This window comes from Parasteatoda tepidariorum, chromosome 10, assembly GCF_043381705.1.
Source record: "Parasteatoda tepidariorum isolate YZ-2023 chromosome 10, CAS_Ptep_4.0, whole genome shotgun sequence".
Lineage (NCBI taxonomy): Eukaryota > Metazoa > Arthropoda > Arachnida > Araneae > Theridiidae > Parasteatoda > Parasteatoda tepidariorum.
Genome location: NC_092213.1, coordinates 63,023,594 through 63,032,533, shown reverse-complemented (window position 1 = coordinate 63,032,533; position 8,940 = coordinate 63,023,594). Strand labels below are relative to the sequence as shown.

At 28.1% G+C, this 8,940-nt stretch overlaps 1 protein-coding gene across 2 annotated transcripts in view; it reads left to right on the top strand.

Moving 5' to 3' along the window:
- Window positions 1-5,631: 5,631 nt before the first annotated feature.
- Window positions 5,632-8,940, top strand: part of LOC139426762 (achaete-scute homolog 5-like) — a 30,505-nt gene continuing 27,196 nt past the window's right edge. The window contains exon 1 of one of the 2 annotated variants that reach the window (XM_071186654.1): window positions 5,632-5,726. The gene's annotated coding sequence lies outside the window, so the exon portion shown is untranslated. Of the gene's footprint in view, window positions 5,826-8,940 lie in introns of both variants that reach the window. The other variant, XM_071186653.1, reaches the window with a different exon arrangement.

Sequence of the window (8,940 nt, the reverse complement as noted above, 5' to 3'; positions counted from 1 at the left end):
ATTACAAATTCTATTCAACGACTCTTTTTCCTGCTCCCTATTAAATTATATGTGTATCAAAATAAACTAAAAAAATATTTACAGAAAAACAAAAGTTTTATGACTTTTATTATTTTTATGCTAGTGAGAACCAAACAATATGGAAATGAATGAGGGAAAACTGGATCATACCACGTGATTTCCCGGCCAATAAAAATGTAGCGTTAAACGTTTAACGCTTTCTTGTTGGAAGTCGCATAGGAAGTATAACTTTTAAGAAGTAGAATTTTTCCCACTCAATAAAAAATTTATTAAAAAAACAATTCAAATTGGACCGAATTGTGAATCTAAACCATTCTCGAATCCTTCTGAAGGTACACAGAAAATTTAATTTCAATCGGTCCAGCCGTTTAGGAGGAGTTCAGTGACATACACACGAACAGTCGAAATATATATATAAAGATATGGATATANTGAATTTAAAATTGATAAATTTTTCTTTAAAGTAAGCTGCAATGAAAAGAATTTTAACCTAACAAAGAATTCCATAACTTTGACATGTTATTTTCTTTTTTTAAAAATGTGCATTAAATGCAAGAATTTTTAGTCTTGTATTATACGAAAAACGCTCTACTTAAAAAATGTATCTTATACCACTGTATATTGTACGAAGGTCTTTTATATTTCAACTAGTAATTTAATTTTATTAGAAGCGAATGAGTAAAACAATGTAAATGATGAATAAAATTATTTACGAGCTCACTTATAAAAACACATCAGCACATCATCTTGGAACAAAAGCGGCCAGCCCATTCGGAAAGATAATCGCCATAGTGTTCAATCCTCCCACCACAATTCATCCCTCCCAATGGGCCAGGTAAAACTAGCTACTACAATTGCGTTATTAAATTACCTGCTGGATGAAAGGAACGATAAATCAGTCTCTGTTTAGAAGTCGCAATCGACAAGCAAGCGCGGGGGTCGCGGGATCGGAGTCGATTAGGGGCGTAATGGCGCTTCACCCCGGATCTCGTTTTTCCATTAGGTATTCGTGATCCCCCATTACATCATGCCAAATGAAATCATTTGGCGCCGTGAACGATTCCTGCCCGCGGGACAACTCACGCCGTGGATTGAGCATCGGACTGTGAAGATAGTATTTAGAATGAACTAGTGATCGGATTTTGTATTGTAATTAAGGTTTGGGCATAATTCCCTTTAAAGAGAGTTAAATTGAGACTTTAGATAATTAAATAGGAAACTTTTTATCTGTATCGTAAATAACTCGTTAACACTAAAGGGTTCAAACATGATTAATAACATGTTTCGTATTAGGAATAGATGAAAATCATATTTAATTGACTTCAGTGATTGTTTTGGGAACAATTAATTTTTCTTGGCAAGTTTTTTTTTCTTTCTTTCATATTTACTATACCCTCTCCTCCCACAAAAACATTAAGCAACAGGATTTTGTAATTTTAATTCGTAGAACATAAATGAGTAACACTATTGACTGGGGATGTTAATGTATTTTAAAATTTTGTTTATGAGCTTTTTAAAAATATACAAAACAAATAAAACTTAATTCTTGTATCATGCTATTTGGCCTTTTTCTGTTGGCCTAACTCATGAAATTATTTTTTTTTAATTGAAGGTTAAACATTACTCACCAAAAATATCCCTGAAATTCTCTTTTTAAATTCGTACTTAATTTATCATTAGTGCAAAAACGGGTTTAATTTTTTCGCAAAAGGAATCATTTAGTAGTACAGCGAGAAAATAATTCCTACCATTGCTTTACAACTTAACTCATTTTGAATTCATTATTTTAATTGCTAATGTTGACTGGATTCATTGTTGCATAAAATTCATTATAAAAATAAGTATAATTGTAAATAAATATGTTTATTTGAAAATGTTACTTAATAAAACATATCAAAGAATAGCTTTTTAATAAAAGAAATACCACTTATGGTTTTCAGCCTTTATAATTATGATTAATAGTCAAAAACGTAATAATGGTAGAGAATAATATTAAGAAAATATGGCAAATACCTTTCATAATTTTTAATTATTTTACGCTGAGATAACCAATGAAAACTGGATCTTTTTTGTTATATTTAATGGCCGTATCGTGTGATTTTTCTGTCCGATGCGAATGCACTTAGCGGTAAGACAATAATAATTTTTTTTTGTTTTATGTTTTTATTATTATTATTTACGTTTATTTTGAAATCGAAAACATAATTTTATATATTTATCACTGGTGATGAAAGGTTTATCCATAAAACGATAATAAAACATTCAATGCTTCAACTTTTTAGCTTCAAACTAAAAACAGAAGACAAAAATTGAGGAAAAGGAGCTTTTAGGCTAAGTATTTAACCTTACCCTATCGACAACCCATAAAACGTCTTACGATCAACTAGACTCGGACACAGGATTTGTTTGACATAAGTCCAACCTTCACAGCCGAATATTGGAATTTCATTAAGCGATTTTAAACTAAATATCAAATCGGCTACATTAATATCTTTAAATAATTATATAAAAAAATTGTAAAATATAAAAAATGTATTTACTATTAACTCATATCAAGGATAATTTCCCGACAGCCGTTTACTGAAAATTCAATCACACTAAATCAAAATATATTCATAATTTATATTTTAAGTTTAATTTGGCGGTTAGCCTGTCTTTATCAGTTGGATAATTTTTTATGCTTAACAATGCTTTGCGTAAGTGTAAAAATTTATACCGAGAGAAATTAATATTCGACAGATTATATAGGGTAGGATCAAAACAATTAAAATTCAAGCCGTGCTATTCAAGATTGTTCATTAAATATAAGTTCTTTACAAAAGCTCATTTTTCTTGATTTTCTGTATATTATATTTGTGGGCAATACCTTGCACACGTGACCCATGCGAATTAATAATATTTCAGTTGAAAAAACATTTTATAAAAGTGTATCTATGTCTGAAATGTGTTAGTATCAAATGTAAATGCATAAAAATAGTGTTTCATATTTATTAAAAAAACATGCTTCTGATTGTCATCGTTACTTTTTTTTTCCTCTTAGATTTATTTCAGAGGAGTACTACTTATAAATTCATACTTATCAACACCTTTTATTTTAACTAAGAAAGGCACTTAAGAATATCATACGTAAATTTGAATTCAGGCTCTTGAAAGTTTCGATCTTTATAAATAACAGGGGTGATTGTGAGCCCAAGTCAAAATTATGGAAAATTTCTTGAGTTAAAAAAAAAAAAATTTAAATTGAAAAATTAGAAAAAAATTTGAACAAGGTTTTTTTTCTTCCTTTTTCTCAATATTTGTTAGTTTACCTTAAATATATTTAAAATTTTACACATACCTATGATGATCTGGAGAAATAATTAATTAAAATTTACAAATATGTCTTTCTTTCCTGAGTTTATAATTATAATAACTATTTACTGATAAAAAATGAATATTTATCCTGAATATAAGCATATAAAGTATCTGGCTCTCCCTTACAAACAAATAAAATGAACTGTGTTTTTAAGTTCCACCTTTGAAAATTTGATTTCCGGAAACTTCTATGATCAATTATTTTTTGAAACATCTGGACCTTCGATGTCCGGAAACTTCCGGATCACTGTTAGCGAAAAATCCGGAAATCAGGATTTTTTCCGGAGCACAATCAGCCCTGCAAATATTCACACGCGACAGCGACGTTCAATTAATTTTTTTAAGGGGAGAGGGGATCAATTTGAAACAGACAGTTAAAACAATTACTATATTTTTAAGCACAAAAAAAACAGGAAAATTATTTTTCAGTTTCTAAATATTTACAAAATAATTAGCTCTTTTTATTTTTTAACTTGTTTATCGCTTGAAAAAATTTTATCTGTCTAAATTATTCGAGGGAAAGACTAAGAGATTTCTAATTATTTAATTACACCCATCTACGTCAACGTCTCCTATGTGTTTTGTCCTTTTTTTATTACTTATATAATGGAATATAGAAATTAACAAAAAAAAATGCTTCTGATTTATTTTAGGAACATCTTAAGAAAACGTCGAAGATTGCATTTGAAAATTTATCTCTATATTGCTACATCTGGGAGAATTATAAAAAAAAAAAAAAAAAAAAAAAAAAAAAAAAAAAAAAAAAAAAAAAAAGCGAAATCGTGTTGTAATAATAAATCCTTTCAACAATTTACAGTCCAATGCAGAGGGGAAATCATTGATTTTTCACGGTTTATTGAGTTGAAGTTGAACAAATCTCCAAATTTGCACAATTCAAAATCTTTCTTACTAAATTATAATATCTAAATAAATGCATAGGTTGTATTATCCCATTAGTTGAGCTAAAACGGTTGTTTAAAATAACGTTTCACTTCATATTGCACTTAGTAAAGGTTAACTTTTTAAATTAGAATCGGTGTAGAATTTACCATGTGATGAAGATTGTAATTTCGCAGGACACTCTCAGAGATGCCAACTGCTCCGGACACTCCAAAATAATTAAAAAAACGGTAAATAACTACAAAGTAAATTTTGAAAAGATTTGACTATTTTTCTTTGCTTTTTAAAAGGCATAGGAAAACAAGCATAACATAAGTACGGTAGAGTGGTGAATTATATAAGCCAACGAATTATTTAGAAATAGTGGAGGATAAAAATCTACTAAATTGAAATTATTATACAAGAATCACAATTGATAAACTACCACTTGAAAATATATATTTGGTGTCCGGAGCAAGTTGGCATCTCTGCACTCTACGCTAAATAAATGACATTTACTTTTCAAATAATAAAATTCAGTCTATTCAAGAACTTTCTTACTGGGATATAAAACTATTATTATAAAATAATCTTACTGTAACAGTTGTTTAATAGAACGTTTAAAAATTTCATATTGTACTACATAAAACAATGATGGGTGACTACTACTATAATAATGATAGAACTAAATGTGTTTAACATTGATGTCAACGTCTTTTTAGTAGAAATTACTGAGTGATGACAAGGTCGCTATTACACATGGCATTTACATTACAAGACGTGCCACTTGCATAATAATTTTCCAATTCTACCCAAGTCAAAATTATATTCTTCAAGGTAATATTATGTAAATATTTATATTAGTTTTTTAAAAAAAAGGGATAAAAGCTTTAAAGAGATTTTAAAAAAATGATTGTTAAAAAAGATTCTTTATAAAAAAAAAATCAAATTTTTGTAGAATATATTAACACTTTTCTTTTTAAGAGACTCGCCTGTGAATATGCTGAAAATTAAATTCAAGCCATCACTGGTCGAATCAACAATCAGAAAAAGGTGGAGGGGGGTATGAAAATATTATAGTTTTGAAAAGTCATTATTCAATCCAATGCCAAACATATTTCCAAAGCGGATTTTCTAATTATCAGCATGAAACTGTTTTTCTTAAATCCAATGGGATATTATGAACGCATGCAATTTATTTTATTTTTATTACAGACACCTTGTAACTTGTTGTTGAAATTTAATGCGAGTTTGATCACGTAGCAATTATTTGAAAACTTGTTGGTATTTCATATGTTTCCGGAGGGCCTATGACGTCATTCCAATCTGAGGGAAAGTGGTGTTAATTGGGGCGTCACGACGAACCATGTGATTGGCCCGAACTAAACACTTCCTGGTGAGGGTGGGCGTGTTTAGTCTAGGGATCCGGGGCCTCTCTTACTAATACCTGTCCAATACCTGTGAAGAAAGAGGTAAGTAAACAATCCTTTCTTTACTGGAATTTTACCACCTGTTGTATTAATCTATTTCCTCATTACGGACGAGTAAAAGTTTGAAGTTGGTTATTTTTAGTACGAACGAACACTTGATATGTTATCATTAATTTAGCATGTTATCTTATGTTGTAATAAAATTTAAAATTTTTCAATTCATACAAGATGTTTTTCCGTTCTTAAAATTAAAATTTATAGTCATATTTAGAGTAAGGCTAACTGCTTATCAAGCAATAAAATAAAATTAGCTTATTTATCTAATCAGCTTATATTTATCAAGATATTAAATTTAATGAAATATATGAGTTAAATAAATAATTCATAATTTTATATTAATTTAAAATGTCACATATTTAGATAATTTGTATTGTATAAATTATTAACATATTAGCACGTTACCCTGTGTTGTTTAAAAATAATTGTTACATCATTTTAGCAATTGAGCCGCTTTTTCGTATTTAAAATGAAAATAATACAAAAATCTGGCAAAATACTATTTGAATAATAAAATTTAACTTAGCATACAATTTCCAACATATTCTATTCTTTATAGCCTATGAAAATATAAATGCGCCCAATATTTATATAACTAAAGTTATATAAATTTAACCTTTGCTGCAAACAATCACATGATTTGTTATCATTAATTTTTAGCGTAAAAAAATTTTTACTTTATTTTTTACTGCCTCTCAGTTATTAGAAGAAAAAAATTTAAAACATTATTTTGTGCGATACAGGCAAAATTCCTATCAAGTAATGAAATTAAATATGCATTATTTTAAATCTTAAAGCGCAACAATAATACAAAATATTACTGTTAATGAAAATTACAAGCTATATAAGCAGCTTCTAATTTTGCACAACTTTAAAAACACCTCACATTTATTTACATGATATAAATTTTTGAAAAAAATTAAATTTTTTTTTTGTATAGAATTAACAAAACAATTAAAATAGCTGGGAATATATAAATAAAGTATACAGAATCTTAAAGGAACATAATGAAATGAAGATCTTATTGTAAAATAATGATACGTGTAAGCAGTTACCTCAATAGTATGAGTTAAAAATATGAACTCCGGTGTGACAGTTTGAATTGAAAGAATTGATAAATTGCATTAATAATATATTTACCACTTCTTTTTAGTGAATTATCATTGTTTTACAATATGACTTAAAATTATAAATTGCAAAAATCGACTCAATTTATCCTGTTTTATTTTGTATCCATAAACATTCGCATAGCATTAAAAGCAATAAACATTTGATCCAAATTAAATAAACATATAATTAAGAATTCATTATGTAATAATTAAGAACAGGATGAACTGAAAGGATTATTTTTTCTGACAGTGATAAGCTGCTTCTCCAATGTTAGATAAGTTAGTTGTTAATTCCAAACAATGTTTTTAAATGCATCATAGTTAGTGAATAATTACATTTAAATTGAATGGTTTATTGTCCCTGAAAGTGAGAAGCTACTTTTCTGTTGTTTATTACAACAGCAAAAAAATAAATGTAGTGACCAAATTTTATCACTTGTATTCAGCTTTTTTTTTAAAAATTTAAAGCCAAAAATAAGTGTTGTGAGAAAATATCGAACTCAACTCCCGAATAACTTTTTAGAGCTAATATATAATAAGATGAAACGAGAGACTGTTAACTATATTGACATTATTCTTAACTTGCTACCTCTTTTTTCATCTTATAGTTTTTATTAATTGTTATTTGATTAAATTTTGGACTAGAACTAATAATAACGCTGTACAATGAAATTTGGTGTATCAAACCAATTTTAAGTGATAAAAGATTAAAACAATAACTGCCTCCTGCTTACTAAGCTCATCAACTTCCGGAAGTATTTCACTTCTTTTGAATCACTTTATTTTTACTTCTTTTGAATCCAGCTCAAGTTGCGATTTTGATTACCTTTTATTTTGTCTGCTGCATAAACACAAATCGGATTTGAAGCTTTATAACACTTGACATAAACCTAACCAAAAAACACAAACTGGAGCTGAAAATCTCCCTGAAGCAGTGCGTCGACAAGAGACTCTTAACTCATGATCCGCCTATCATCGGTAGGTAATTTTCGCCAGCTCTTTCCGGAAGCAGTATGACAATGTTAGTAAGATCCTCTTAAAACACAAATGAACTTGAACTTCTTTTATGTTAACCTGAGGAGAACCATCTATCCTTAGACAATGGATTTTTTTTTAGTCTTTTATAAGTCCCATGCCTATTATTATTGCGGCAAAATTGCGCATACGTTTTCAGTCGAAGTCTGTTGGTTACTGAAAACATTTATTTCCAACCGGTGGCCATTTTATTTTAGAAACTTCACACTCAATTACTCACACAATTCAACATTTGCATGCTACTTTAACATTTGAAAATCATGCATTTTTAGACTTATTAGCAACAAATATACAGCTATTAACTATACGAGAAAAATTGTTCCATTGGGATAAATGCTTGAAATTAAAATAATTTTTTAAAGGTCAATTGCAAGAATACCAATTGTACTTGTATAAATACGAATCCGCCTATTCAAATAGATATTTAACATTAATTTAATTTGCAAATATTCAATTGACACAGCTAAAATTCTTGTGTTAAAGTATTTTTTTCCTCTTCGTATTCGAGCGGAATTTTTAATTAATTTTTTTTTCTTTTTCTTGTCTGTTTATTTTTAAAAAAACTCGATTTGTACGATTTTGTAATGCTAATAAATTTAAAAATTCAAACTGCTCTGAAGAAAAACTTTTTCTTCTTAAAGGGCATTAAATTTTTTTTTTAACCTTGTGAAATGGATTAAGGGGCGTTGGAAAAATGTACATTGTAAATCAAAAGATTTTGGAAAACTATGACTTTGGAATCGTTAAAGAAAAATCGTTTAAAAAATAGCAGACTTAAATTAAAGAGTGTTTTTTTCCAAGTTTCTCAAAGAAAAAAATACTTAAAATCGCTTATGTTTGATATATAATAACTTAAAAACTTGATATATAATAACTTTATCTAATCTTAACTTGTTTCATTGGTTAAAAACGCATAAATTTGATATCAACATGAAAAAAAGATTTAACAACAAACAACATTGATTTAAAAAAAGAGAGAGAGGAAAAAAAGTTAAAAAGAAAAATTGTTCTAAAGTGCAAATGAGAAGAAATTCACAGCTGAAATTTGTTGAAAG